This window comes from Triturus cristatus, chromosome 2_2 (assembly GCF_964204655.1).
Source record: "Triturus cristatus chromosome 2_2, aTriCri1.1, whole genome shotgun sequence".
Lineage (NCBI taxonomy): Eukaryota > Metazoa > Chordata > Amphibia > Caudata > Salamandridae > Triturus > Triturus cristatus.
In genome coordinates, this window is record NC_140582.1 from 263,197,754 (window position 1) to 263,225,689 (window position 27,936).

The 27,936-nt window shown below is 45.0% G+C and overlaps 1 protein-coding gene across 1 annotated transcript in view; it reads right to left on the reverse strand.

Annotated features, from left to right (window-relative positions):
* Positions 1 to 27,936, reverse strand: part of LOC146862125 (thioredoxin-like) — a 384,836-nt gene that overhangs the window by 121,952 nt on the left and 234,948 nt on the right. The gene's annotated exons all lie outside the window — the stretch shown is intronic.

The following is a 27,936-nucleotide window of genomic DNA, read 5'->3' on the forward strand; positions in this document are numbered from 1 at the left end:
CACAGAGTGCTGAATGTTAAAGGAAAAAAGTAGTTTCCTTAATGTTAGTGGAAGGATTCAAGATAGCCTCTCAGAAAGATGGTAAAGAGGCTATTCTGCAGGGGGAGCCAAATAAGAAGAGGAAGGCAAGCCATTGAATAAGAAGCAAACAAATGAGACTGATAAGATAGCCAAACAAGACTAAGCAATGGGAAAACCCAAAGCACACTGTAAGGATTGGTGCTTACACAGCGGTCTTTTGCCAACCAATAGCTAAAATCATAGACAGGATCTAAAAGGAGGATTCTTCACGTTTCAACAACTATAATATGATAATAATGACCTCAGAGAAGCCATCATATGATCTTTGCCTCAATGATCACATCATAGGGAATATATTCACTATGCTGATCAGAGGACGTGGCCTCATGGCTTCTAACGCAGAAGTCTTCATAAGAAATATGTGTTATGACATACACAACATTTTCGTACTGTATGAAGTTCTAACATCAGAAATGCACCACTTCATCTGCAAACACATCTATTGAGTACAGCGCTGTCATTTAGCAACAGCATCAACATTTAGAGGGCTGGTGGAATTACTGTTTTTGTACCAGGATGTAGCCTCTTGACTGGTTCATTCCCCAAAGTCAACCAGTATGGTCTTAATGGGCTAACACATGCACACTGCATTTATTCATGCCTGTTTTTGCATGCATTAGTACATTGAAGCCAGACTTGGTGTCCTTAGAACAAACACCTAATGGCCTGCTAACAAGGAGTAATAGCACAAGGGCTGTGTTGCAGAATTTCGCACTGCAGACAAGGTCGGACTGGGAAAGAAAATAGGCCCAGGCACGAAAATTAAAGTGCCCCCCATTAGCTAATCAGATAGCTAAAAAAGTGTTGTCACTTGTAAATCAGGGCAGTATTGAACTTGTATAGACAATGGGGCTTATATACAAGCTACTTGCGCCGTCAATGCGTCACTTTTCCCTTATAAAAAGTGATGCACTGGAGGCGCAAGGGGCGTGTAAATAAACCTCAAACTGTACAACTGTTTTACAAGGTATGGTAGACTGCATGCTTTTGTACTTGTTGAATACAACGTTTGTGGTAATATCAGAGAACCCAACAATTAAAACCGCTCCACCAGACCAAAAAAGGCCCACAAACAGCCAAAAAAGCAGCCCACACACTGGCCTTTCAGACCAGCCCATTGGGCACTGTCAGGAAGACCTTGACTGCAAATAGAAAGCGCACCTGAGACTCTTGAAGGAAAAGAAGATGCATCCTCAGCTGCAGCCATAAATGTAAGTACGACAAAGAGTATCTACAGTAGTGTAACATGAATGATGTCCCCCCTGCAGAATGTGAAGAGGGTCATCTGTGTCTCCCATATCTCACAGGTGCTCTTCATTGGTCTTAGGCTGCAGATGCCTCCCTTACACAGCTGAGTATCTACAACAGGGTGTATACATACCCTTCAGCCTCATCAGTTAGGACTGCAGTAGCAGTATCACGTTTCAGACGCAGTAGAACAAAATAGGAGTTTTATTTACCATTGGCAAATCTATGTGTGAGGCCACTCCTAAAGTATGTGCAGAAGAAGGTTGACCCCTTTTATTAGTTAGCCAAGAGCAGGCCATGCTGGAGTGAGGGTACACGTTATTTGGCCTGATATGGTCTATCAGTGACCACACACATCAGTGGTGTCGGTGTCGGTGTGCTCGTGTTCAGCCTGGCACTCATAAGATACTGCTCTGGCACTGAGCCACATACCTGCGGCAGTGGGTGGGTTGGCTGCTGCCTCCATCATCAATGCCTGCACACCACACAGCAGCTCCCTAGCGTTCCAGTGTGTGATGCAGACTGCTTTGCTTCTCAGTAGTTGCAGATTTTACATGTTAGACCTGTCAGCCTTAGAATTGTCTTCCCATACACCTTTTGCCTGCCTCCAGGTGGCTAGGGCACTATTGCTAACTCTCTACTGTGCATGACCAAAGGCCGTATGCACTATAGGGTTGGCTGACTTTGGGGGGTTTACAGCCTGCAGACAATTGGCCGTGCGCAGCAGGGGATTGGCTTTAGGTATGGTAATAAAATATTACTTTACGTTACAAAAACCCCTAGAAGTTCACTGAAAAAAACAAAGGCTAAAGCAACGCTATAGTTAGGTCCGATGAAAAGATCTGTTTTATTCTTTTTTAAAACATAGAAATTCACTGAAAAAACCAAGGGCCTGATTACGATGGCACAGGTAACCGCCCGAAATTATGTCAGCCGTCCTGCCAGCCCTATTATGATACAACTACCGTGCAGGCGGTCATAAAATGCGTTTTTCTGCTTCGGCTTCTGCTGCGGCCCGGCAAAGGGCTGCAGCACAAGCCGCAGAAGAAAAAGGCACTTTACAAACATCCATGCACTTGTGCCGGGCACCTTGTGTCGCCTGGCACATGGTGCATTGATGTGTGGGGGGCACCGCATGTGGCCCCGTGGCCACTTAGCAGTGGCCACAGGGGTCCAGCTTGGGGCCCCCAGAGTCCATTTCCATCTGCCATTTCATGGCGGTCCCAAAAGCCAGTCAGAAATGGACATCCTAATCCTTAGGGCAGGGCCTGCGTAAGCACCGCCTTCACTGTAGGTATTAGGGTCCGACCTCCACTCTGACAGGTTCCTTGAGCCTGATGGAGGTGGCAGTCTTCCCCATGACATCATCCCTCTGACTGCCGGTATTGTATTCTGGTGGTCGGACCGATGGCCTGGATGTCAGGCAGACTGCCATTGCAGACTGCGGTCCGTCTGACATCAAAATGAGGGCCTACAGGTTAAAGTAACGTTATAGTTAGGTGAATATACCAGTGACAACTTTAACACTTTGAGAAAAAAAAACACCTCCAACTCAATTTAAAAAACATGTATGTTCTGATTGGTCCAGGAAGCTTTTTTTCCTTAGGCCAAATTGCTCTCAGAGGAGTCAGACTCCCACAGGAGCGAGCACTCTGAGCCACCAGTAATGTAAGGAAGTAGGGTAGGGATACCTGCCCTCATAGGCCCTGTGGAGGGGACCCTGAAGGACCCCCAGACCAAAATCGAAAAACATCCCGCCGTTTTTGCTGCAATCCCACGGGATGTCTTCAATAATGTAATTTGAGATATCATCAGTGACGTCATAAATTATGTCATAGAACATGTCATGAGTAATGTAATACGTGAGGTCATAAGCATGACATGGGACGCAAGTTATAGTTAGCTTTGATAACTACAACTGGTGATTCTCTGTTTTTCTAGTTTAAAATGCTAATGTTGTCGCTGACACATTCACTTGATAATATATATATATGTGTATGTGTATATGTGGAAGTACATATATATATATATGTAAGCAGGTCTGTGTTGGCGCCATCTGGTGCTACATTATACGGGATGAAGGAGTTGGCGCCTGTGCAGGACAGGTGTCAACATATGTTCACGTTGATTGCTATAAAGCGGGGCAGGCATGTCGACGGACCAGTGCACGAACCCACTTGGGGAACATTTTTGTATTATATTCATAAGGGACAAGAGCGCACCCACTTGGGATTACCTCAGCGCACTACAGTTACCAGAAGGCTTAGATTAAAGCCACGCCCACTGGGACAGGTAATTTGGAATAAAAGTGCGCGAGAAAAGACTGCTCCTTTTCCGTCATGTTGCCACTGATGAAAGGAATAATGAGACTCCTGAAACGCGTCTGGCGCTACGATTTTACCGATGCCTGTGTGCTGTTGACTGCCTGCTTGCAAGTTTTCAATAAATGCTGTGAACTACGATCTTCTGGTGGTTCACTCCTTGGGGCTAACCTGCGATGTTGGATATATATATATATATATATAAACTTTGCAACTCCTGCAACTTCCAGCCTCCAGGCGGCAAAGAAGGAGACCAGACCCCGCAGTATTTCAGGCAAGATGTTTCTTTATTTTAAAATCTCCAACCCACGCACGACGCGTTTCGGGCTACAAGAGCCCTTGTTCATATGTATATATATATTTTTTTGTTTACAACAGGTTACCCCTACGATGGATGACACACCCACACAACGGGTAGGTGTTCTAGATACAGCCTCCTTCCTTCGGCCAATGCGTTTCAGGCAGGTAACGCCCTTTATCATGGGCCAAATTTGAGAATGACGCCAGAGACACTGAACAGTAAAATCCCTCTTTTATTTCCTCAATTAACATGCAGATAACACCCAATGGATTCTGGGACTGGTAGTGTCAATAGTCCTCCCTCATGGGCGTCACCAGAGTCACTTCATAAAACAATCACAAGGGGCTCTAGTAATCCTCTAGTAATCCTCTCTAAAATACTGTGTGCAACTCCCATTCTGCTCAGCTGCAGCAATCTCAACAGCAAGCGGACCCTCATGGCTCCGGAGGTGGGACTCCTTCGTAAACACAGCCACGTCGGAATCACTTCTTCCGTGTCACTAATCCATCCAAAAGGCACACAGACCTCCGGGGCATAGGCGGTGGTGCCTCTCAGTGACCAAGGGCGGGTCACTATTTAGTTTACAACAGGTTACCCCTACGATGGATGACACACCCAGGATCACTCCACACGACAGGTAGGTGTTCCAGATACAGCCTCCTTCCTTCGGCCAACACGTTTCGGGCATGTAACGCCCTTCTTCATGGGCCATATGTGAGAATGACGACAGAGACACTGAACAGTAAAATCCCTCTTTTATTTCCTCAATTAACGTGCAGATAACACCCAATGCATTCTGGGACTGGTAGTGTCAATAGTACACCCTCATGGGGACCGCCAGAGTCACTTCATAAAACAATCACAAGGGGCTATGGTAATCCTCTGTAAAATACTGTGGGCATCTCCTGTTCTGCTCAGATGTAGCAATCTCAACAGCGAGCGGACCCGCATATCTCCGGCAGTGGGACTACTTCGTAAACACAGCCACGTCGGAAACACCTCTTCTGTGTGACTAATCCATCCAAAAGGCACACGGACCTCCAGGGCATAGGCAGTGGTGCCTCTCCGTGACCAAGGGCGGGTCACTATTTAGTTTACAACAGGTTACCCCTAGAATGGATGACACACCCAGGATCACTCCACACGACAGGTAGGTGTTCCAGATACAGCCTTCTTCCACCGGCCGACACGTTTCGGGCAGGTAACGCCCTTCATCATGGGCCATATGTGAGAATGATGATAGAGGCACTGAACAGTAAAATCCCTCTTTTATTTCCTCAATTAACATGCAGATAACACCCAATGCATTCTGGGACTGGTAGTGTCAATAGTTCAACCTTATGGGCGTCGCCAGAGTCACTTCATAAAACAATCACAAGGGGCTCTGGTAATCCTCTGTAAAATAACGTGGGCATCTCCCATTCTGCTCAGCTGTAGCAATCTCAACAGTGAGCGGACCCGCATGGCTCCGGCAGTGGGACTCCTTCGCAAACACAGCCACGTCGGAATCACCTCTTCCGTGTGACTAATCCATCCAAAAGGCACACGGACCTCCAGGGCATCGAAAATCGAAAACGGACTGTTACATCACAGTTCGTGAGCACCATTTGCAAATGGTAAGAGACCCATATCATGCTCTGTATGAGTAAGAATTGTATGAGCTCTGTATGAGCAAGAATTCATAAAAGTCAATCAGTGCAAACCACTCCAACGTATTCAGTGTAGCGTAATCCTTGAAATTCATGATGCACGATATACATGCAATTGGCAACTATCCGTTATACCATAATGCTTAGGCACCATCCTATATCCTAATTATGCCCATTTGTGCTCATACAGAGCGCGATATGTTATTAATTTTCAAACTTTGCAGGACCCACATAAATCAGTTTACTTTGATTGTTATATGAAATCGTTGCATGAATTACTGTGCATCAATATAACAATGTGGGTCTCTTACCATTCCCAAATGGCGCTCACGAACTGTGATGTAACAGACGGTTTCAATTTCCATGTAAACCCTGTACCGGAAACACTTTACTGATGTAATTAAAAAGTGTGGCAGAACATCCATCTATGTTCACAGTTGGAAAAAGGAGTGAAGCCGAAACGAGTCCTGCTTGCTTTTCTCGGTGAATAAAGTACCGAGTTTCACCCTCTACAGAGTGTGGTCTCTTCACTTGCCTTGGTTCGTGAGGTTTGGAGCTTATATATATATGTATATATATACATAAGAGTATTAGCAAACCCCCTGGCAGACCAATCATCTCGGCCAGAGATGGGATTCTTGAGAAAACATCCGTATATATAGACTACTTTTTACAGGACTTTGTAAAATCACTGCAATCCTATGTTCAGGACATGGGGGACTTCTTACGAAAGACCAAAGATGTGGTATGGAGTGAGGGATACTGGATGTTGGTCTTGGATGTAACATCCCTCTATACCAGCATCAGACACGAGGATGGCAAACGAGCAGTTCAGCACTACTTTTCACAAAGACCTCCACAGTATAATAACCATAATGACATGCTCTTAGAGATGTTGGAACATTGCCTTAGAAATAACAATTTTATGTTCGACAATCTTCTATATCAGCAACTGAGGGGCGTAGCTATGGGGGCCAGTTTATCCCCATGTTACGCCTGTCTGCATATGGGTAGCTGGGAGGAACTAGTCCTCAAGAGCAGGTTCAGCAAAATCCTTGAAGATAATGTAGATGTTTGGCTGCGTTATATTGATGACTTATTTGTGGTATGGAATGGTACCAAAGAACAGGCTGAGGCATTTGTAACAGGGATTAATGACAATAGCCTGAACCTCCATTTTGCTGTTACCATGAGTCAGTCTTCCATCACATTCTTAGACACCGAGATATACATACAGAACAATAGTATTGAGACCAGATTTTATAGGAAGACAACCTCTGGAAATTCGACCTTACATGCTAACAGTGCACACCCGCCACACCTCATTAGCAGTATCCCCCACGGAGAAATGCTACGCCTTAGAAGAATATGTAGCAATGAGTTTGATTTCAGACAAGCACAGCAACTGAGCAAGCGTAGATTCCTTGAGAGGGGTACACAGAGCATGTCATTGATAGCGCTATCATGAAGTCCATAGGACATAGCAGAAATGAACTCCTCATTGACAAAAAGGTAGCAGAATACAATGAACCCCAGCATAGCACAATTGACGGTGTGGGAGGGGGTAACATATCCAACCCCTTTAGGATTATCATGGCTACAGCAGGCAACATTCCAACCTCCACAGAATCATTAATAAGAATTGGCCCACCGTATTAAGTGACCCAATCACAGGACCGACTTTACCAAGTAGGGTATCCATCACGCATTGTAGGGCCCCATCGATGAGGGACTCAATGGTCATTACCAGCCCAGAAGTGATTGACAAAGACACCTGGTTACAGACCAATAGTGGATTTTATAAATGTAAAACCTGCAAGGCTTGCCTTCATGGGGTTAACATGAAAACATACATTGACCCCTTAAGGAACAGGGAGCGTAAGATAAGCAAGCTCTTAACTTGTAAGACCGAGTATGCTGTGTACGTACTCATGTGTTCCTGTGGACTTAAGTACGTCGGCAGCACCAAACTGGCCGCACATAAACGCATCTTGCAACACTTCCGTGCCATATCTAATCAAGACAACACGTATCCTGTGGCGAGGCATTTCAGGGAGATCCACAACAGCAACAACAGTGGACTTAAATATTTTGTCTTGGATGCGTTTACACCCAGCAGAAGGGGAGGCAACAGAGAATCCAAGTTACGGAGACTGGAGACACGGTACATTCTTCAACTTGATTCCAAGACCCCGGTTGGCCTAAATATCACGGAAGATTTACATACCTGTTTGGGCTAAGTTATGGATTTTAGATTACCACAAGAGATGATTGGTCGGTCAGAACAGGAGTCACTTTTTTAGCTTTTCATATTTTAGCTACTTACGAAATTTTACACATTGTTTTAGAACAGATGCATTGATCCCGTGCTTGATCCCGTGCTCTATGGGTTATTCCACACAGAGACAAGATTTAATATTGATTTCATTGAGTATCTGAAGGCTTTGTACCTTCTGCATGTATATATGAATTTTGTATGATTTTAGATTAATCATTTTACCATCTATTTATATATTTATAAACCAGTACTGTACGTAGTGGGCCCCTATTGGAGGACTATACTCGTCAAAAATCAAGGCCATTAGTACTTTTATGCCTACTAATCAATTTTCTATGCCAATATTCAGCCGATATATAGGGGGTGATGACTCCTTCGCTTTGTGTACATTCTTAACCAGAGTGACTAGCTTAAATCCATGAATTAACTGGGTAAAAGTCCAAACAGTCAATGTTAACTTAAGGCGGTAGGGCTTTAACGTTTGTAACAGTCCATGACAGCTCACTCACTGCGTTGACATTAAGAAGTAGTTTAAGACATGTAAGAAAAGAATTTTCGATTGAACTTAGGAACTGTCCAGGAAAAAGCAAAAAAAATGATTTTTAACAGTCACTATCAGAAAGTAGTGGGCAAAAAAACGATGGATTTAACCCAGATCTCTTGACTGGGGGAGAATGTCTGCATTGTCAGCATTCCGTCCATCATTTGTTTGTTGTAACTATCAGAAAGTACATCACTTGATTACATTTTCATACACACACTAGAGGCTTCTATATAGTCATTAGTTGATGGCAAAATTAAACAAGGGTCTATTGATACAAAGGATTTAACCTTGCATATACCAACGATGAGTCCCTTATCAAGGGAATCTGACCAGACATCCTATATCCGGGGTAGAACTAGTATCCGAAGACTGCCCTCAATTTAGGGGCGGGTAACGGATCAATAAGCATTTAGGCTGTGATTGATGATACTCTAGCATTGTTTGCACATTAGCATTCCTTTGCACATAAGCATGATATTTGCACATTTATTTGCACATGTATATACTTATCATTGCTGCTTGCTATAATGATGGTTTTAATTAACAGTTTTTTATAATTTAAGATCGTTAATATTATTCCACATGAGTTGCCATGCCGTATTTTAGACTTGTCGTTTTATGCATTTTGCTTTGACAATGTGAAATTAATGGCAGTAACTTTTTAATGTCTATTTCAATGCCTCTCACATGATGGTTTTGAACATGCACTGTCACTTTAAATTGGGAGCTCAAAAGCATTACATTGTCATTTGAACAAGGCTCGGACGAGCCGAAACGTTATGGCGATATACCAGGAATAAATTAAACTGCACTGCCTACTGGCCCGTGTCCGTTGGTCAAGTGGCATAGGGGGATTCCTGTTGCCCTGACGTGGAGGAGAAGATATATATACTGGCCAGTAGGTAGACATAGTTAGGACCTATTTTCCATAGGAAATCCGCAACATTCTATTTGGAATAACTTCGGTGCTGATTGACGAATCTTCGCGAAATTTTCAAAACTTTGGGCCAGCTCCGGTCCACTCCTATCCTGAAAGTTTCACGGTGATTCGTCAAGCGGGGGCCGAGAAAAAAGGGGGGTCTCAAAACGCGTTTTCCCCATGCAATTTCCCATAGGACCTTTAGCCGCAGCTACAGCCCGAACTGCTGAACGGAATTACACCAAATTTGACAAAGAGGTAGTCCTTAGTTCAGACTCGTGCCTTTTGCTTAAATGGTGTAAATCCGTTCAGTAGTTCCTGAAAAAATGACATTTAAAAGTACATATATATCTATGGCCTCGGAGGGTCCACGTACCTTAAGCGCAGCCTAAGCGCACCCTGCCGTGCACGAGCTGTATTCTAATTGGCTGTCAACAATCCAAATCAGGAAGTGTTGGCAGCCATCTTGTAGAACTGATGCACAAGAAATCAGCAAAAGAAACGCGAAAAATGCAAAATGGGGGCAGGGTAGAAACACCCTGACCCCCTAGGCTTGCTCAGGGGGTCCCACAAGGACCCCCAGGACCAAAACAAGCTTCTTTTAAAAAGAAATCAGCGAGATTCACGCACTCAGCGTGAATTTCGGCCGAAAATTTTAAATAAATGAAGCACGGACTCCCGCTCCTTTGGTAATTGGCCCCCGGGGGGCCAAATCCCGGGGGCATTTTCAAAAAATAGTGTGGGGGCCAGGGACCGCCACCCCCGGGGCTTATTAATATTGGCTGGAGGGGCTCTCAGGCCCCTCCAGCCCCAGGGACCGCCACCAACCGGGGCTTATTAAAATTGGGTGGGGGGCTCTCAGGCCCCCCCAGCCCCGGGGACCGCCACCCCCCGGGGCTTCTTCAAAATGTGGGAGGGGCGCCATGCAGCCCCCTTCCTGGAGCCTTGTCTAGGCCCTGGAGACCGCCACCCCCCAGGACCGGCTCCTGCAGTGTCCCGGGGTGCCCACCCCGGGACACTGTAGTTTGCAATGACAGGGCGGGAGCCTCGCAGCTCCCACCCTGTTATTGCAAACTGCTTTCCTATTTGGAAGAGAGAGCAGGAAACCTGCTCTCTCTTCCAAATAGGAAAGCAGATTGCTTTTCCACAGGGAGAGCAGCATGTTAGCTGCTCCCCTTGTGGAAAAGCAATGCTGGCTCCGGCAGGACGCGGGGAGCCGGCTGGGACAGTGGGGGGATTGGGGACCCCCCCACGGCCCCCAACAAAGAGGGCCAGCCTCGGGGGATGGGGTCCCCGGGGCTAGTAGTGGCCATCCTCAAAAAAAAAAAAGAAACGGCCCCAGGGGATGGGGTCCCCAGGGCAAATTATGGCCTCAGAAGGGGGGCCACGCGGCCCCCTTCCCGATTGTTATACATTTTTTTTTTAAATTGGGGGCAGGCCCTGGGGGATGGGGTCCCCAGGGCCAATAAATTAGAAAAAGAAGGAGGGCTACACAGCCCCCCTTCTTATAAAAAAACAAAAAACAAACGGGATCGGGCCGGAGGCCACGCCCCCTCCTTGCACCACTCAGCAAACGCGCCACCTGGCGCGTTTGCAGAGGGGGAACTAATTCCCCTTGAATACTGGGGGTCCCTGGGGGCCAACTAGCCCACCAGGAACCTCCAGTATGCGCCAGGGGGCTGCGTTGCAGAGAGGTGTAATGAGGCCACGCCCCTTTTTACACCTCTCTGCAACTCAGCTCCGTGGCGCTTACTGGAGGTACCTGGTGGGCTAGTTGGCCGCCACGGGACCTCAGGATTCAAGGGGACTTAATCCCCCAACTTAAAACGCGCCCCACAGTGGTTTGCACATTTGTGAAGGTAGGGGGCGGGGCCTGAGGTGATATGTGTTCAAACACGCCCTGTGGCGCGTTTTAAGTTGGGGAATTCATTCCTCTTCAATCCAGAGGTCCCCTAGGGGCCAACTAGCCCACCAGGTACCTCCACTAAGCGCCAGGGAGCTGCGTTGCAGAGTGTTGTAAAAAGGGGCGTGGCCTCTGAACACCTCTCTGCAACGCAGCTCCCTGGTGCATACTGGAGGTACCTGGTGGGCTAGTTGGCCGCCAGGGGACCTCAGGATTCAAGGGGACTTAATCCCCCAACTTAAAACACGCCACGGGACGCGTTTGCACAGTGGTGAAGGTAGGGGATGGGGCCTGAGGTGATATGTGTGCAAACACGCCCTGTGGCGCGTTTTTAAGTTGGGGAATTAATTCCTCTTCAATCCAGAGGTCCCCTAGGGGCCAACTAGCCCACCAGGTACCTCCAGTTAGCGCCATGGAGCTGTGTTGCAGAGTGTTGTAAAAAGGGGCGTGGCCTCTGAACACCTTTCTGCAACGCAGCTCCCTGGCGCATACTGGAGGTACCTGGTGGGCTAGTTGGCCCCCAGGGGACCGCAGGATTGAAGAGGAATTAATTCCCCAACTTAAAACTTGCCAAAGGGCGTGTTTGCACACGTCACCTCAGGCCCCGCCCCCTTCCTTCACCATTGTACAAATATTCCTCTAAAATCAGTCGAACTACAAATTCCGATTTACTCACCTGTTATCAGGAGAGAACCCAGTGCTGCATCTTTTAGCGCAGCACTGACCCTGAAAAGTAATTCTAAGCGTACTTACCAGTAACTTGTATTTCCTTCAATAGGAATCCATTGTGTGGTTTTCACCAGAAAAGTGTCGTCGACCCCATGTACAAACATGCATTTTAAACGCATTTGTTAAAAATTGTGCATGTTACTGTACCGTTAAGAAAGCTTGCCCTTGTATTTCGTACTGGCTATAAGCTTCATTCTTCAGCCTGATGTATGTTCTTTGTGTTTAATTGTCTGCACTTTCTGTTTAGTTTGTAAGGACACAGGACTGTGTCCCACTCTACATTCTAACTGTATGTCAGAAATTAATTCTATTTGATCATTAAACTTCAATGTCCGGCTGGGCATTGTATAAGTGATATAGAGCCGATTCTGGTCTATATTTATCGCATGATGCATTGTTCTTGAAGGACCTCTTGTTTTTCAAAATAGTAAGCACCCTGGGTCCTTCCTACCTTACGGGTTTCCCCTTGTCAAGCTTTAAAATAATATATCTTTTAGCCCAGCACTGACCCTGAAAAGTAATTCTAAGCGCACTTACCAGTAACTTGTATTTCCTTCCATAGGAATCCATTGTGTGGTTTTCAGCAGAAAAGTTTATGTCTATTTTCACAAACTAAAAATATTCCTAAAAAATCGTCTGTATGACTTAAACACATTCTTTCAACTGTTTACAGGAGATGCACCAGTGCTGGATCCAGGACCCACCACTGAGTAAGAAAAGTTAACGATAACACTACTTACCTGCTAAATGAATATTCTGCCATAGGATAACATTGGTGATTCTAGGTGAAAATATTTGTGTCAACTTTTAAAATACAATAATATTCCTTAAAAATCACTACTGTAACCAAAACGCTTTTACTCAACTGTTTACAGGAGATGTCCAAGGACTGAATCTAGGATCCAGTCCTGTGGTTAGAAAAGTAATCCATAAAGTAACTAATTGCATTTGACTAGAAATTCACATTGAGCTCAATGTTGCATTGTGTTTGAAATTGTTGCCCATTGCAACAACTGTAACTACTGTACTTAAAATTCTATTACATATTTGCAAAGTATTTAAGCTAAAGTAATTCATTCTGAGAAAGTATATTTTGTATTGTAATGTATAATGTAATTATAATGTAATTAAAAAAATAAAATATCTAAAAATAAATAGTTTAAAAAATGTAGTAAATCAGTATCAACAAAATCAGTATAACAATTAATACATTAAAAATTGTCATTTACAAAACCTTTGAAATTCACTGAAAAGACCATAGGTTTCAGGCCTGATATAGTTAGGAATTAGCATTTAAAAAAACTTTGAAATTCACTGAAAAAACCATAGGTTTCAGGCTTGATATAGTTAGGAATTAGCATTTAAAAAACCTTAGAAATTCACTGAAAAAAACATAGGTTTTAAGGGTGTTATAGTTAGCTGGACATTTCACTCGTACAAAACCATTGAAATTCCTCCGATATAGTTAGTTGTACTAACTACATCTCGCGCACCCGCAATCCACTGCTGATGATGTCACATATTACATCATTCATGACATCTCAAATGACATCACTGATGACATCATTCCCCATTGTTCAATCCATTTGGAGTTCGTGTGTCTAGCTCAAGTATAAATTTGGCCTCCAATTGTCTTAAAGCTTTTTCTCTATTCCCTCCCCTTCTCATAGGTGGCACTGCAGCTATGACAAAATATCTTAAGTCATCTAGTTTATTTTGATGCACAGCCTTAAAATGTCTGGCCACCGGGTAGGTCATGTCTGAGTTGACGATGGCTCTGAGATGTTGCAGAATACGCACATGAACTTGTAGTTTAGTGCTGCCTATGTATTGTAGCCCGATAGTGCAGCTCAACACGTAGACAGCAAATTCAGTGCGACAAATATATCTAGCCTGCAGTTTACTCGAGCTGGGGCCATACACAGTAGTGTATTGAGATGTATTAACCCCAAATTTGCACGCTCTGCAAGCATTACATTTAATAAAACCATTGAGAGGTGCTAACCACATAGTACTAGATTGGACTGCATTTGTAATCAACTCAGGGCTGGACTTGACAAGGGCATTGTGCATCAACTTAGGTTTCCTAAAGGTCAACGCTGGGGGGGGGGGGGCTGGAAATAGTTGGTTGAAAACCGTATCTGTTTGTATGATTGGCCAATGTTTATTGATTATGGTCCTGATTTTTTTTATGTTGGCTGCTAAAGGTGGTTATAAATCTCATTTCTGTGTTCACCTCATCTGAGTTTAAATGAGTAACATTCTCACTGTTAGATGGAGTCTTTTTGGTTGTGAGTAGTTCATCTTGGGATTTGGTTCTAACCTTGGTCAATGCTAGATTGATGATCTTATCACTGTAGCCCCTTGCTAAGAATCTGGGCCTGCTTTTTTTGATACAATTCTCGGAAGCTGCTTCAGTATTACAGATTCTACGTAACCTTAGGAACTCCCCATAGGGGATGCTCCTGATTAAATGCATCGGATGGAAACTCGACGCATGAAGCGTCGAGTTCCCAGACGTACTTTTCCTGTGCAGGGTCGTCTCTATTTGGTTATTATCAATGTAGACATGCACATCCAAGAAATCGATGGATGTCTTATCAACCGAGGCTGTGAATTTAAGGTTAAGATCATTCTCATTTAGGTGTTTAATAAAAGCATTGGCCATTTCTTTGTTACCCTTTCCAAATAAAAAAATATCATCGATAAAACACATCCAGCAAATGATGCTTCATCCCAAATATCCCTGAGTTTAACTTTGAGAACCTGCTCCTCCCACCAGCCCACTCGCAAACACGCATAGCTGGGGGAGAAGCAGGCTCCCATAGCGACTCCTCTGATTTGATGGAAAATGTTTTTGTTAAACATGAAATAGTTGTTGTGCAGATAAAAGGATATCATACCTATAATCATTTTCCCATGTTGGTACAATCCTATGGGGCTATTTTCCAAGAAAAACGGAACTGCAGTTATACCATAGTATGATTTATACTGGTATACAGTGCACAAATGTCCAAAGTTATCAACATGTAATCTTCTGCCCATGATATACTTCTGGTTTTCTCTAAGAAATGATTTGTGTCTTTAATATGAGAGGGAAGGGCGATGACTAATTCTTGAAGATAAAAATCCACATATTCTAATATTTTCTCTAAGAGTCGCCCGCTTGCACTGATTATAGGTCTTCCTGGAACTGGAGCAGCCATTTTGTGTATTCTTGGTATAAAATACATTATGGGAATGACCGGGAATTCTGTCCGTAAATAGTCATTGGTAAGTAGACTTTCTCGTCTCCATCTGTTCAAATGTTTGAGGCACAGGGCATTCAATGACAAAAGTTGTTGAAAGTTGGATTTCTTATAACATTTATCATAATTCAGGTGCTTGGCTGCTTCAATTAAATAGTCTTTCCTGGGCCATAAGACTATGTTGCCCCTCTTATCTGATTGTTTAATTATGACTTTGCTGTGCTCTTGTAGCTTTTTAATCAGATCCTGGTATTTAAATTTCGTACCTCCTTCACGTCATTTGACTGCTAAATGCAGTTTTTTGACCTCATCAGTGATAACATCTTGATAGCATCACGTGGCATGACAGGGAAGAAAGTTGATCTAGGTTTGAAGGGGGATTTAACACATGTTGAGGTAGTCACACCCATCTCTCTAATCAAATCCTGTGTAGGTATGACTGTATCCTCCTGGTTGGCATTTGATAAGTCACCCAAAGTTCGTAATGTGGGGATATCTGATACCATTAACATAGAACATGTGTCAGAGCTGGTGGTGTTGATATTGCCTATAGTTTCTGTGGTCCCTTTCGAGTTCTTGATCATAAAGTACTTTTTTAACTTCATTTTTCGGATGAACTTATAAATGTCCAATCTAGTTTGTACATAGTTCAAGCTACTTTCCGGACAGTACGATAAACCCAATGCCAGAAGTTGAGTTTCTGCTTGATCTAGTTGGACCGATGATAAGTTCACCACCTGTTCCATTTTTTCTTTCACTGCTGCCCGCTTCTTGCATTGCCGGGCTTGCCTTCTGGCTTTCTTTCTCTTGTTGATCTGGATTCTGTGCGGGCTTCCATGTTCCATGGTCTGAAAGTCTGGCGCCGCGCCCGCTGTACAAAATCCAGTTCCTTTGCCGTGGTAAGGGCACCCATGTCCTCTCTCCCTTGGTGTCTCATACCTCCACTCGAATCAGAGTCAATCTCACTGACGATTGAACTGGATTCAGACATGGACTCCGAGTCTGGTTCTTGACTTGTTTTACCTTGTTCCCCACTGGAAATGCCTTGAGGTGTTTGTTTCTTTTTAAGACATCGTACTTTTTCGCAAAAGTAAAAATTATCATGTTTCTCCCGTGAATATTTATATGCCTTTTTTGTTTTGATTGTTTCGTGTTTCTTAAGGCGCATTTGAATTTCACTTTTTGTCTTAATTATCAAGTCTTTATACTCTGATTTCACCAACTCCTCATTAATAGTCTCCATTTCCTTCATGATAGTTTCCCGATCGATTCTGGAATACTTAATCAATATCTGAACCATGCGCATGGATGCTTCTAAGTTACTGCTGGCCCATTCCTTAAGCATCTCAGGATTCGGGTTGTCAAAACTTGGGGCCAGCAGCATACGTAGTCCTCATGGTACCCTATTTGCCTCCACATACTTCTCAAGGGATTTTTGCTCCCATCACTTTGTCATCTCCGACTTCATCAGTTTCTCCAATTTTTTAATGACGTCCGAACTTCACCTTCCGGTGAGTTGGTTGTTGCAATTCTGTTTCGTCCGATAGTCGGGACTACTGGCAAGTTCAACAATTATTCTACGGCCACCGCCTCTCGTTCTCTGATTATCTCGTCGGCCATGCTCATTAACAAGGGATATGCGCTAACAGTTCACCGGAGCCCCAGTGACTGTCCTTCTCCTCACACCCATTGTCGGCGGTCTATCAGGTTTCCTGCACACCTCCCCACCTACAATGTTTTCGTATAACGGCAACTTACTGGCTGGTTCCTGCGGTGAATCGTGGATCCTCCGACTCACGTCTCCTCGTTTTACCGACAGGAACAGCTCACCATACACTTCCGGATGCAGGGGGTCACCAACATGTATTTCTTCCAGAATATAACAAAACGAATAAGGCTGGAAGCTGGAAGACCCGCAAGGAGGAGGGGGTCCGTGATTCGGGCACAGCCTATTCCCGATGTAAAATGATGCATTGCACCAAACTCCCCCATCTGCTTGTCAACAAGCGGGACACGGACACCAGTTAAGTGCAAATTTCTTCTTTATTTGCTGACACTCAGCATGGCAGATAACGCGTTTCGCCCATCAACTGGGTTTGATTAGATGACAAGATTGAAGTCTGTCATCGCATTTAAGCACCATCACCATGCATACATCATGTGACATAGTGAAAATGAAAAAAATGCTCCAATCAGATAGTTTTGACATAGACAATCCTATTGCTTAAGAATATATTGATATGTAGCAGCAAGGGCTCAAAATGTTAAAAAACGATTTTGGGTTAAATCCATTGAAACACTTAGAGTGCAAAGTGCAAATAAATATTAGATGGGGCTGATATTAAATCGTATAAATACGTATCTGGCGATTTGGCATTCTGACTGTAAAATACTGGTCCAAAGAATAAGACTTTCAGATGTGTATGGCCTAAGTGACATAAAACCTGATCATATGTACAATAAATATATTGATTCAATTCATATTGACATATTTTAACTTAATTTTCAGATTTGTTCTAAAACCACATCGTCAAGTACTGTGACTAAATTAATAATCATGATCAGACTCAATGGGATTCCTCCTCAGTCAAAAATGTAAACATAATTCATCTACTCAGAGTAATATTTATTTTTAGTTGTGAATCGTAATTTTTCCAGGGCTGCTACTCATTGGCCCAGAACCCAAGAGGAGTTTAAAGTGCAAGTAAGTGCATTTAAAGTGACAGTGCAAAAACGAATTCATAAAATAAAACTTAAATGTTAAGAGAAAGGGTGGCAGTATCTTAATATTTCCATATTTTATCAGATTGCTTATAGAAAACAAAATCCGAATTAATTCTAATGGACTAAGGTAGGTAAATATAGCTCGGAATACCTATTGGTGAAGTGGAGAAATATTTAAACAGCCGTAATACCATACTCATAATAATCATCTTCATATATATATATATATATACACACGGGGGACCAAGCCGAAATGGATTCAAGCATTTGGGTTGTATAAACCAAATTGAATCTTAAAAAGATTAAAAACATTCATATAAATATTCCATAAATATCCATAAATAATCATAAATATTCATAAAAATCACAGAAAGTTGTATAATTCTTATATATATATATATATAGTCAATGAAAAAAACAAAACTTAAAGGTATGTTATAGTTAGGTGAAATGTCAGTTAAAACATACTATTTTAAATTAACAACACCACTTATATTAATCTGTTATAGTTATCTCAAGTAACAATACCTTGTGCCCTAAACTAACTACATCCCCCCCTATTCACAATGTTGTCATCAATGATATAATTTCAGATGTCAACAAGATGTTATCAGTGAAGTCATAGAACATGTCATGAGTCATGTAATATGGGAGGTAATTAGCAGTGTATGGTAAGGGTGAGCGTTATAGTTACTTTAGAGAACAAGTTATAGTTATTTTAGATGAATATAACTGGTGAATTTCAATGGTGAAGAGCATACAGCTCCAGCTTGTTCTTCTGTAAAAAATATGGTATGCTCGCCCGGAGTCAAGCATTCAATGCCAGGGGAGCCACTGATTTTTGTTTTTAATGTTACTGGTGGCCTGCTGTGCTCCCATTAGCTGTCCACAACATCAAACAAAAAATGCTTAGTGGTGCCCCTGCCCCTTCTAGGGGCACCACTAGGACCCAAAAAATATTACTAAAAAAATGGTTGCGCTGCATTTGGGGCACTCTGGCATAGAGCAGTTATTGATAAATGAGTGGCACCCCCTACGGACAAAGCTGTTGAAAGCCTCGAAACCCCTGCGGCCTTCGCCGGCTGCCCTGCCAGCAGCCATTGTGGTGCTGGTGGGAGCCAGCTGTTACTTTGCTCCTGTCTGGGTGGGAGCAACATTATTCTGTACTCCCGCACGAATGGGAGCAAAGTAGTATTCCCTGTATTTAAATGGTGAAGACCATACAGCTCCAGCTTGTACAGCTGTAAAAAATATGGTAAGCTCGCCTGGAGTCATGCATTCAATGTCCCGGAAGCCATACTGATTTTTGTTTTTAATGTTGCTGGTGGCCTGCTGTGCTCCCATTAGCCGTCCACAACATCAAACAAAAAATGCTTAGTGGTGCCCCTGCCCCTTCTAGGGGCACCACTAGGACTGCCAGCAGCCATTGTGGTGCTGGCGGGAGCCAGCTGTTACTTTGCTCCTGTCTGGATGGGAGCAACATTATTCTGTACTCCTGTCCGAATGGGTGTAAAGTTGTATTCCCTGCCCAAGAGAGAGCGGGCAGGAAATTTACACACTCTCCCAAACAGGAAACAGCAGTGTCCTGGAGGATGGGGTCCCTGGGACACTTCTAACATCGAGCCCCATGGGATTGGGCCTTAGGGGCCCGGTTACCCTCTTGGGTGGGGTGGTGCAAGGCCCCACCCCCAAATTGTAATGTAGGCCACGGAGGATGGGGTTCCTGGGGCCTCCATAAGGCTCACGGAAGGGGGCCACACGCCCCTCCCCTAATTAGGAATATCAAACCCCAGTAATTAGGTCAATAAGGCTTAGGGAACAGAGGGGCTGCACGCCCCTCTCCTATATTTATGAATATCGACCCCAGGGCATGGGGTACACAGTACTTCTATAAGGCTCAGGGAGGAGGGCTGTATGCCTCTCCCCTCATTATGAATGACGTCTCCGAGGATAGGGTCAAAGGGAAAAGATCAGTGACATCTTATACTCATTCATGTTCAGTTATAAATATTGTTGACATCTCAATTTTTACACCCTTTAGTAAGGCGATCAATCACTATTGTTTACATGAATTAATCCTACTTCAGGTCATTTTTTGCTTTAAATGTTTTCTATATGAAGCTAATTGTTTTATTTTTAATAAAACTATGTGTGCATGAGCTATTTTATGTTTAATGTGCTGCATCCCACAACACAATTGATGTCTCTTCCTTGGTGTTATTATTATATTCTTCATTGAATTACTTCACCTTATTGCTTAGTCTAGGAAAAAATCTATTCTAGAAAGAGGAAATCATTATCTACATTTAACAAAAATCTCCATTTGGCAAGAGCCGTATTATATTTTGAACAATCTTTAAGTAATTGGAAGACGAGAATGAAAAGTAAAAAATGCGTACAATTGCTAACCCCCAAGTTTCAGCTCTCATCATGTGAATATTTTAATAAATATCTGTTATTCAGTGGCAAAACGCCCAAAGGGGTTAACGTGAGCTTTACAAATATATATTCTGTTATGTTATGTCCACCTCGACAACCAACTGGACCCCATTACGACATCCCTCCTGGACAACCTCCACAACATTGGACTCCGCCAGATCGTGACCGAACCCACGCACTCAGCAGGACACACCCTCGACCCCCTCTTCACAACAGGAAACTCCATCATCTTCAGCCACACCACTGAACTCCCATGGACTGACCATCGATGCATCCACTTCACCTTCAGAACACCCACCATCCACAGACACCAGAACCTGCTCCCACGAAGAAACTGGACCAGAATCACCGACGACCAGCTAACCTCATCACTCAGCAACTCCACCCCAACCATCGCAGAAAACACCAACGCCAACAACGCAGCCCAAACCATGCACAGATGGATCTCTGACAGTGCCAACACCATAGCCCCCCTCAAGAAAAACAACAACACCCACGCCAAGAAAGCTAGATGGTTCACCACCAAACTTCGAGAGTCCAGACGCACTTGCCGCAGCATGGAAAAGGCCTGGAGGAACACCAAATCCACAGAAGCCCACAACAACTTCAGAGCTGACACCAACGCCCACCACCAACTCATCAGAAAAATGAGGAAAAAAACGATTGAAGACAGAATCTCCACTCATGCACACAACAGCAAAGAACTCTTCAACATCATCAAGGAGTTCGCCCAACCCACCACAAAATCAAGAGCATCTACGACAACTTCAATGAAGACAACCAACACACTGAACCCTCACCAACCACCCCGACACCCTGAAGCCAGCGATCGACAACTGGACAGCCCTCACCACCGAAGACACACTGAAGACGATGAAGTCAATCCACTCCGGGGCCCCCACGGACCCCTGCCTACACCACATTTTCAACAGAGCTGCCAACACCATCGCACCCATGCTCTGCCACACTATCAACTGCTCCCTGGCAACCGCCTCGTTCCCTGACGACTGGAAACATTCTGAGATCAACCCCCTCCAGAAGAAACCCTTGGCGGACCCCACCGACCTAAAAAACTACAGACCCATCTCCCTGCTCCCGTTCCCAGCGAAAGTCATCCAGAAAGCCATCAACAGCCAACTTCAGGGCCGGACTGACTACCGGGCGTTTTGGAATTCTGCCGAGTAGGGGGCTGATTTCACTGCGGTGGGGGCTGATCTCGTTCATGGAGACCTCCGTGTACTTCGAAATAATTAAAGCAAAACGAATTTCGTTCAGTACACGCAGGTCCCCATCAACGAAATCAGCCCCCGCTCAGCAGCATTCCAAAACGCCCGGTAGTCAGTCCGGCCCTGGCCAACTTGCCACATTTATTGAAGAGCACAACATCCTCGACTCCTCCCAATCCAGCTTCAGAAAAAAACCACAGTATGGAAACCACCGTCCTCGCCGTAACAGACGACATCCGTACCTTACTGGACAAACGAGAAACAGCAGCCCTCATCCTCCTCGACCTCTCAGCAGCGTTCGACACAGTCTCTCACCGCACCCTAATATGCAGACTCCATGACGCAGGGATCCAAGACAAGGCCCTCGACTGGATCTGCTCCTTCCTGTCCAGTAGAACGCAGCAGGTCAGACTCCCCCCTTTCCTCTCGGACCCTACATCTACCACCTGCGGAGTCCCCCAGCGGTCCTCCCTCAACCCTACGCTCTTCAACATCTACATGGCTCCGCATGCCCCCATCGTCAGAACCTAGGGACTCAACATTGTGTCATACGCAGACGACACCCAACTCATCCTCTCCCTATTCAATGAACCCAACACCGCTAGACACAACTTTCGAGAAGGCATGGAAGCTGTCGCCAAATGGATGAAAAACAGCCGCCTACAACTAAACACCAACAAAAAGGAAGTACTCATCATGGGCCCAAACCCAGATGCATGGAACGACACCTGGTGGCCCCCCGCCCTCGGAAGCCCGCCCACCCCCACGGACCACGCACGCAACCTGGGAATCATCCTGGACTCAGAGCTCAAAATGAACCACCAGAGATCAACTCCATCTCATCCTCCTGCTTCCACACCCTCCGCCTTCTACGTAAGACCTTCAAATGGATCCCCCTTGAACACAGAAAGACCGTCACTCACGCCCTGGTCACCAGCAGGCTCGACTACGGCAACGCTCTATGCTGGAATAAACAAAAACCTCACCCACAAGCTACAGAACATCAAAAACGCCGCCACAAGACTGGTCCTTAACCTGCCAAGACACTGCCACATCTCCCAGCACCTGCGCACACTCCACTGGCTCCCCATCAAAGCTAGGGCTACCTTCAAGATGCTAACCCATGCTCACAAGACCCTCCACGACACCGGACCAGCATACATGATTAGCCGGCTCAAATTCCACGCACCCCAAAGGACCCTACGATCAGCCCAGCTCTCCTACGCTGTGGTACCCCGCACCAGAAAGACCAGATCAGAAGGCCGCTCCTTCTCCTTCCGCTCGGCCAGAGCCTGGAATGACCTTCCGCTCCACCTCAGACAGATAACATCGCTCCCCATCTTTGCAAGAAACCTCAAGAACCTGGCTCTTCGACAGACCCCCCTGCTTGATGGACTGGAACCTGCAAACCCACCCCCCACATCTCACAGCGCCTTGAGACCCAAACGGGTGAGTAGTCGCGCTTAACAATCAGCTGATTTGATTTGATTGATTTGTTAAGACAACTACAGAAATTATTAATTGGTATCGTAGAGAAATAAGCAAAGATTGCATGGGATGTTATGACATAATCAGTCCAAGTCTGACTATTAAAACACTAGGTAAAAAGCAATACACGTCTCATATCTGTCCCGTACCTACTATTTAAAATGGTTCCCGATATGTAGATATTGTGAGAAAGTGCTATCTTTCTTGCATGGTATGCCCCCACTTTTTGCTGAATTGCTGAATATACTTTGAATATGTGTGCACTGGACTCCTGCCAATCAGGTGCCCAGGGCCTATGTTCCTTCCCTAAAACCTAAAACCCAAATTGGTAAACCCTGGCCACATGTCAGCCCCTGGTAAATGGTACCCTAAGTACCCAGGGCCTTGTGACCATGGAAGGTCTCTAAGGGCTGCAGCACTTATTGTGCCACCCTTAGAGGCCCTGTACCCTAACACAAATACACTGCCCTTGCAGGATGAGTGTCTGGGTACAAGTCAAAACAGAGAGTCGACATGGCATACATCCCTGTGTGCCATGCCCACAACATACACTGCCCTGGCATACATCAGCCACCCCTCTAGCTGGGTGCCCTATGCCAGTGGTGTGGGCACAGGAGCATGAGCCCTGTGCCCCTACAGTTCCCAGGTCCATTCCTGGGCACTGTAAGTGCAGTGCTGCCATTTAAGAGTATATGGTTCTGGGAGCTCGTCAAACACGAACTCCACAGCACCATGATGGCTCCACTGAAGACTGAGAAGTTTGGTATCAAAGTTCTCAGCACATTAAACCGGCACTGATGTGAGTGCAGGATTTAATGTACAATGCACAACAGAGGGCATCTTAGAGATGCCCCCTGAACCTAACCTACAATCCACGTCTGGTCTGAGGGGCTGCCTAGGCTGCCACACAGCAGACATGTTGCTGGACCCCTGGGTAGAGAGCCATCCGCTCTCCTGGGCCTGCAACAATGCATATCCTGGGCAAGGTGCTAGGTCTCCTCCCCCAGGATGGACAGGGGAAGCTTCAAAGGCATGCCGCCTTTGTGAGCTTCTCCAGGCCACTTGCTGTACTCAGCAACTTACTAAGCAAGTGGCCCCTACCGGTTCTAAACCCCCACTCTGGCGGGAAGACTGGCCGGAAACCCCAAGGAAGGACAGGGGGTGTGCCAGCCTCCACCAAAGTGGGGGAGGCGAGGTGAAACACATCCCCAGGCTCTCTCCATCTTGAAGATGGGGAGCCCTGCCCAATCAAGACTAGGCCACTGCCCCCCTCCCACAGGAGAGTGGCAGGATAGGGGGTGTACCCACCCCAGGACAGGGACCCAGTGGTCCCTGCCCTTTACCTACCTGTAACGCCCCTAAATGTAGTATTTAGGGGCACCCTGAACCTTCCTTAATCAGATTCCAGATTCTAAAACAGCAAAGAAGATCAAGAAGAAAGAAGACCTGCCGTGCAGCTGCTAAGTAGAGGAAGACACCAACTGCTTTGGCCCCAGCCCTACCGGCCTGTCGAACCTCGAACCTGCTCCTGCTAAATCCCAGCACCTCCTGTGGCCAGCAACCTCACAAACCCCGGAGGACCTGGCTACCTTGTGACACTGAGCACCTGGGACTACTACGAGCAGTGGCTCTGCTCAAAGCAAGTATCTAACCCCTGGCATCAGCCTGTAACCGCGAACCCTGCACACTCTGCACCCACCAAGCCTGGCCTGTGCTGGAGTGGACAAAAACCCCAAGGACGTCCCCCCCACGACTGTGACCCCGAATCCGGCACCCAAGGACCCACCTCGATGCTCCTGACGACGCCTGCAGCCTCAGAACCAGGGACCCCCCCAACCACGATCAACAGAAGGTAAGATTTCCTGACACCAAAAGCCACCCGTGCACCCGGCGTCCTGCGGCCCCATGTGCCCGTCTGTGGGGTACCTACCTATCCCCCAACTACCCAACTTATCTCTCGAAGTGGTGGTGGCACCTGAAGAATCTTCGTCCCCGAGCTTGCAGCCTTTGTTCGTCCTTGAGCTTTTCCATAGCAATCCATTGAGCACCCGAAGGCTCAAAAACACCCTGCACCCAGCTGCCCGAGTGGCCCTGGCAGTGCAACTTCTACTCCTACCTACTTCCTCATTTTCCCTGAGCAAGTGACCAGGAGCCCAGCTCCCACAGCCGCGTGGCCTGCTAGTCAGCAGCCACCAACCAAGGGCCCCCTACCTCCCATAGGATAACATTGGGGCGAACTCAATCTGCACCCGGCTGCCCCAGTGCCGCTGAGGGTGTAACAACTGTACTTACCTGACCCTGGGAGACCCCTGAGTCTATGCCCAGAACCTTACCTCTGCTAGTCGAGTACTTACCCAAAAGCCGATAACTCACTTTTCTTCCATAGGGTAACATTGACTGGTTTCTCTTGAAATTTCTTCTAAGTGTGGAGTTTATAAACTTTAAAATATTCACCTAAAATCGACCGAGTAACGAAAACGGAAATACTCACCTGCTACTAGGAGAGATCCCAGTGCTGGATCTTGGTGCCCAGCATTGACCCTGAAAAGTACTTACGACCGTACTTACCACTAACTCAATTTTCTCCCATAGGAAACCATTGACTGTTTTTCTGTGAAATTTCTTCTAAGTGTCGATTTTTGCAAACTACAAATATTATTTAAAAATCGTACCAACTGTGAAAACATAATTACTTACCTGTTTTAGATAGATGCCCCAGTACTGAGCCTAGGAGCCCAGCACTGGATTACAAAAGTAACAAGAACATACTTTACCCGTAACTTGAATTTTCTTCCATAGGAAACCATTGACTGTTTTTCTGTGAAATTTCTTCTGTCGATTTTGCAAAATTATAAATATTCCTTAAAAATCGCCTGTATAACTTAAACACAGTTTCTCAACTGCTTACAGGTGGTACACTAGTGCTGGATCCAGGATCCAACACTGACCTAGAAAAAGTAACCATAACCCCACTTACCGGCTAAGTGAATTTCCTTTCATAGGATAACATGGGTAATTTGATCAGAAAAGTTTCTGTGTCAAATTTTAAAATAGCAAAATATTGCTTAAAAATCACAACAGTAATCAAAACATATTTACTTACTTGTTTCCAAGAACTGTCCCAGGACTGAATCTAGGATCCAGTCCTGCAGTTAGAAAAGTAATACTGAGAGTAATCAATTGCATATTACTTAAAATTCCCAGTGAGCTAAATGTATTATTGTGTTTGAAATTGTGTTGCCTATTGCAAAAAACTGTAACTACTGCATTTCAAGTCAATTGCCTCTTGCAAAGTATTTAACTAAAGCATCTCATTCTGAGAAAGTATATTTTGATACTTATTGTTGGTTCTAAAATAAAACAACCATATATTTTTATAAACAAACCATTGGCCTAGAGTTCAGTTCTTGAGTGTGTGAGACCATTTGCTGACTGAGTGTGTACAACATATGCTTTACACTGTCCTCTGATACTGCCTTACTGCTCGACCAAGCTACCACTTTAGAGAGTAAGGTTATATCTAACTTTAGCCTCTGCCAAACCTCTGGGGACTGTGGACTCTGTGCACACTGTACCTATTTGGGAACAGTATATACAGAGCCACTTTCCTACAGATATGTAACAAGCAATCTTTAGTTCCTCAACTCTAAATTGCCAAACAGCTGCAATTGAAGTACGAGCTTTTAAATCTAGTCATCGCTTTGTCTTTTTGACAATGTTAGCTGTAATTTTTCAGTAAAAAGCTGATTGTAAATTCTGCCTGTTGGAACAAATGTATTAAACAAATAAAGGGGCTCAGACAATGATGAAAATCGTAACTTAATTCCTAGGGATTTATTTACAAGCCCAGTGCACCTCTGCAAAGTCATTTTTTATGACGTTACGGCAGCGCACTGGGCTTACCCATGTCTACGAGGCCACAAAAAGCCACCCAGCGTGGCTTTTCAGGGCCCCTTCCCAACCATAGTGCTGTCTCAGTTTTTGAAGGCATTCACCTCCTTCAAAGCCCAGAAAACCAACAAAATTAAGAAACTCGTAAATAACTACCATGAGCCAGCTAGTACCAATGCCCTAAAAAGCAACCCCTGCACATCTCATCAACCCTCTGAAGATATACGTATATATTTAAAAATAGAAAATTTCCACAATCCATGACTCTGTCTCCAGCACACCAAAATCAGCTTTCTATATACCCACCGCTCAGCCTCAATTACGCATTCTTTGCCTTAACAAAACACTCCTCCCTTGCCCTGCTCAGAGAGCAAAGCTGTCCCTCCCACCCGCCTGCCTGCAAAGTAGCACGAAGCATAAAATAGTAATAACTTAAAGTCATTATCATTTTTTGCTTCTTCTTTGCATTGCTTAAAAGAAGTGAGGAGACGCTCCTCCGCCATAGCGGAGGAGCCGCCACTGATCCTGCACTGGATGGAGTAGGACTTTCTCTGCATGAATGGAACCAAGACGGAGCTCTTCGTAACGGAAGAAAGTGAACCTGTACTTTTGTCCTTCTCTACAAGTGCATCCAGGGGTCCGAGGGATCAGTCTCCCGAGATATGTACTGCTTAAAATCCCCTAACTACTCCTAACTTGCCATAGTGACTGATAAGTACCGTCGCCATGGCTTGCATGGAATACTGCTAGCATTATCTACACTGCCCCTGCCCCAAAAATACGCATCACCAATTTATTAAGGCTAGAAAATCAGGAAACCAGAGAATTCCCTAACCTTTATAAATAGGACCATATTAAGCCTGCTGTGAAACTCTTTTTACTGGCTTCTGGTAAAAGTGAGGACCATATTCAAATTTTTATATAGCCTATACAAAAGATTTCAGGGA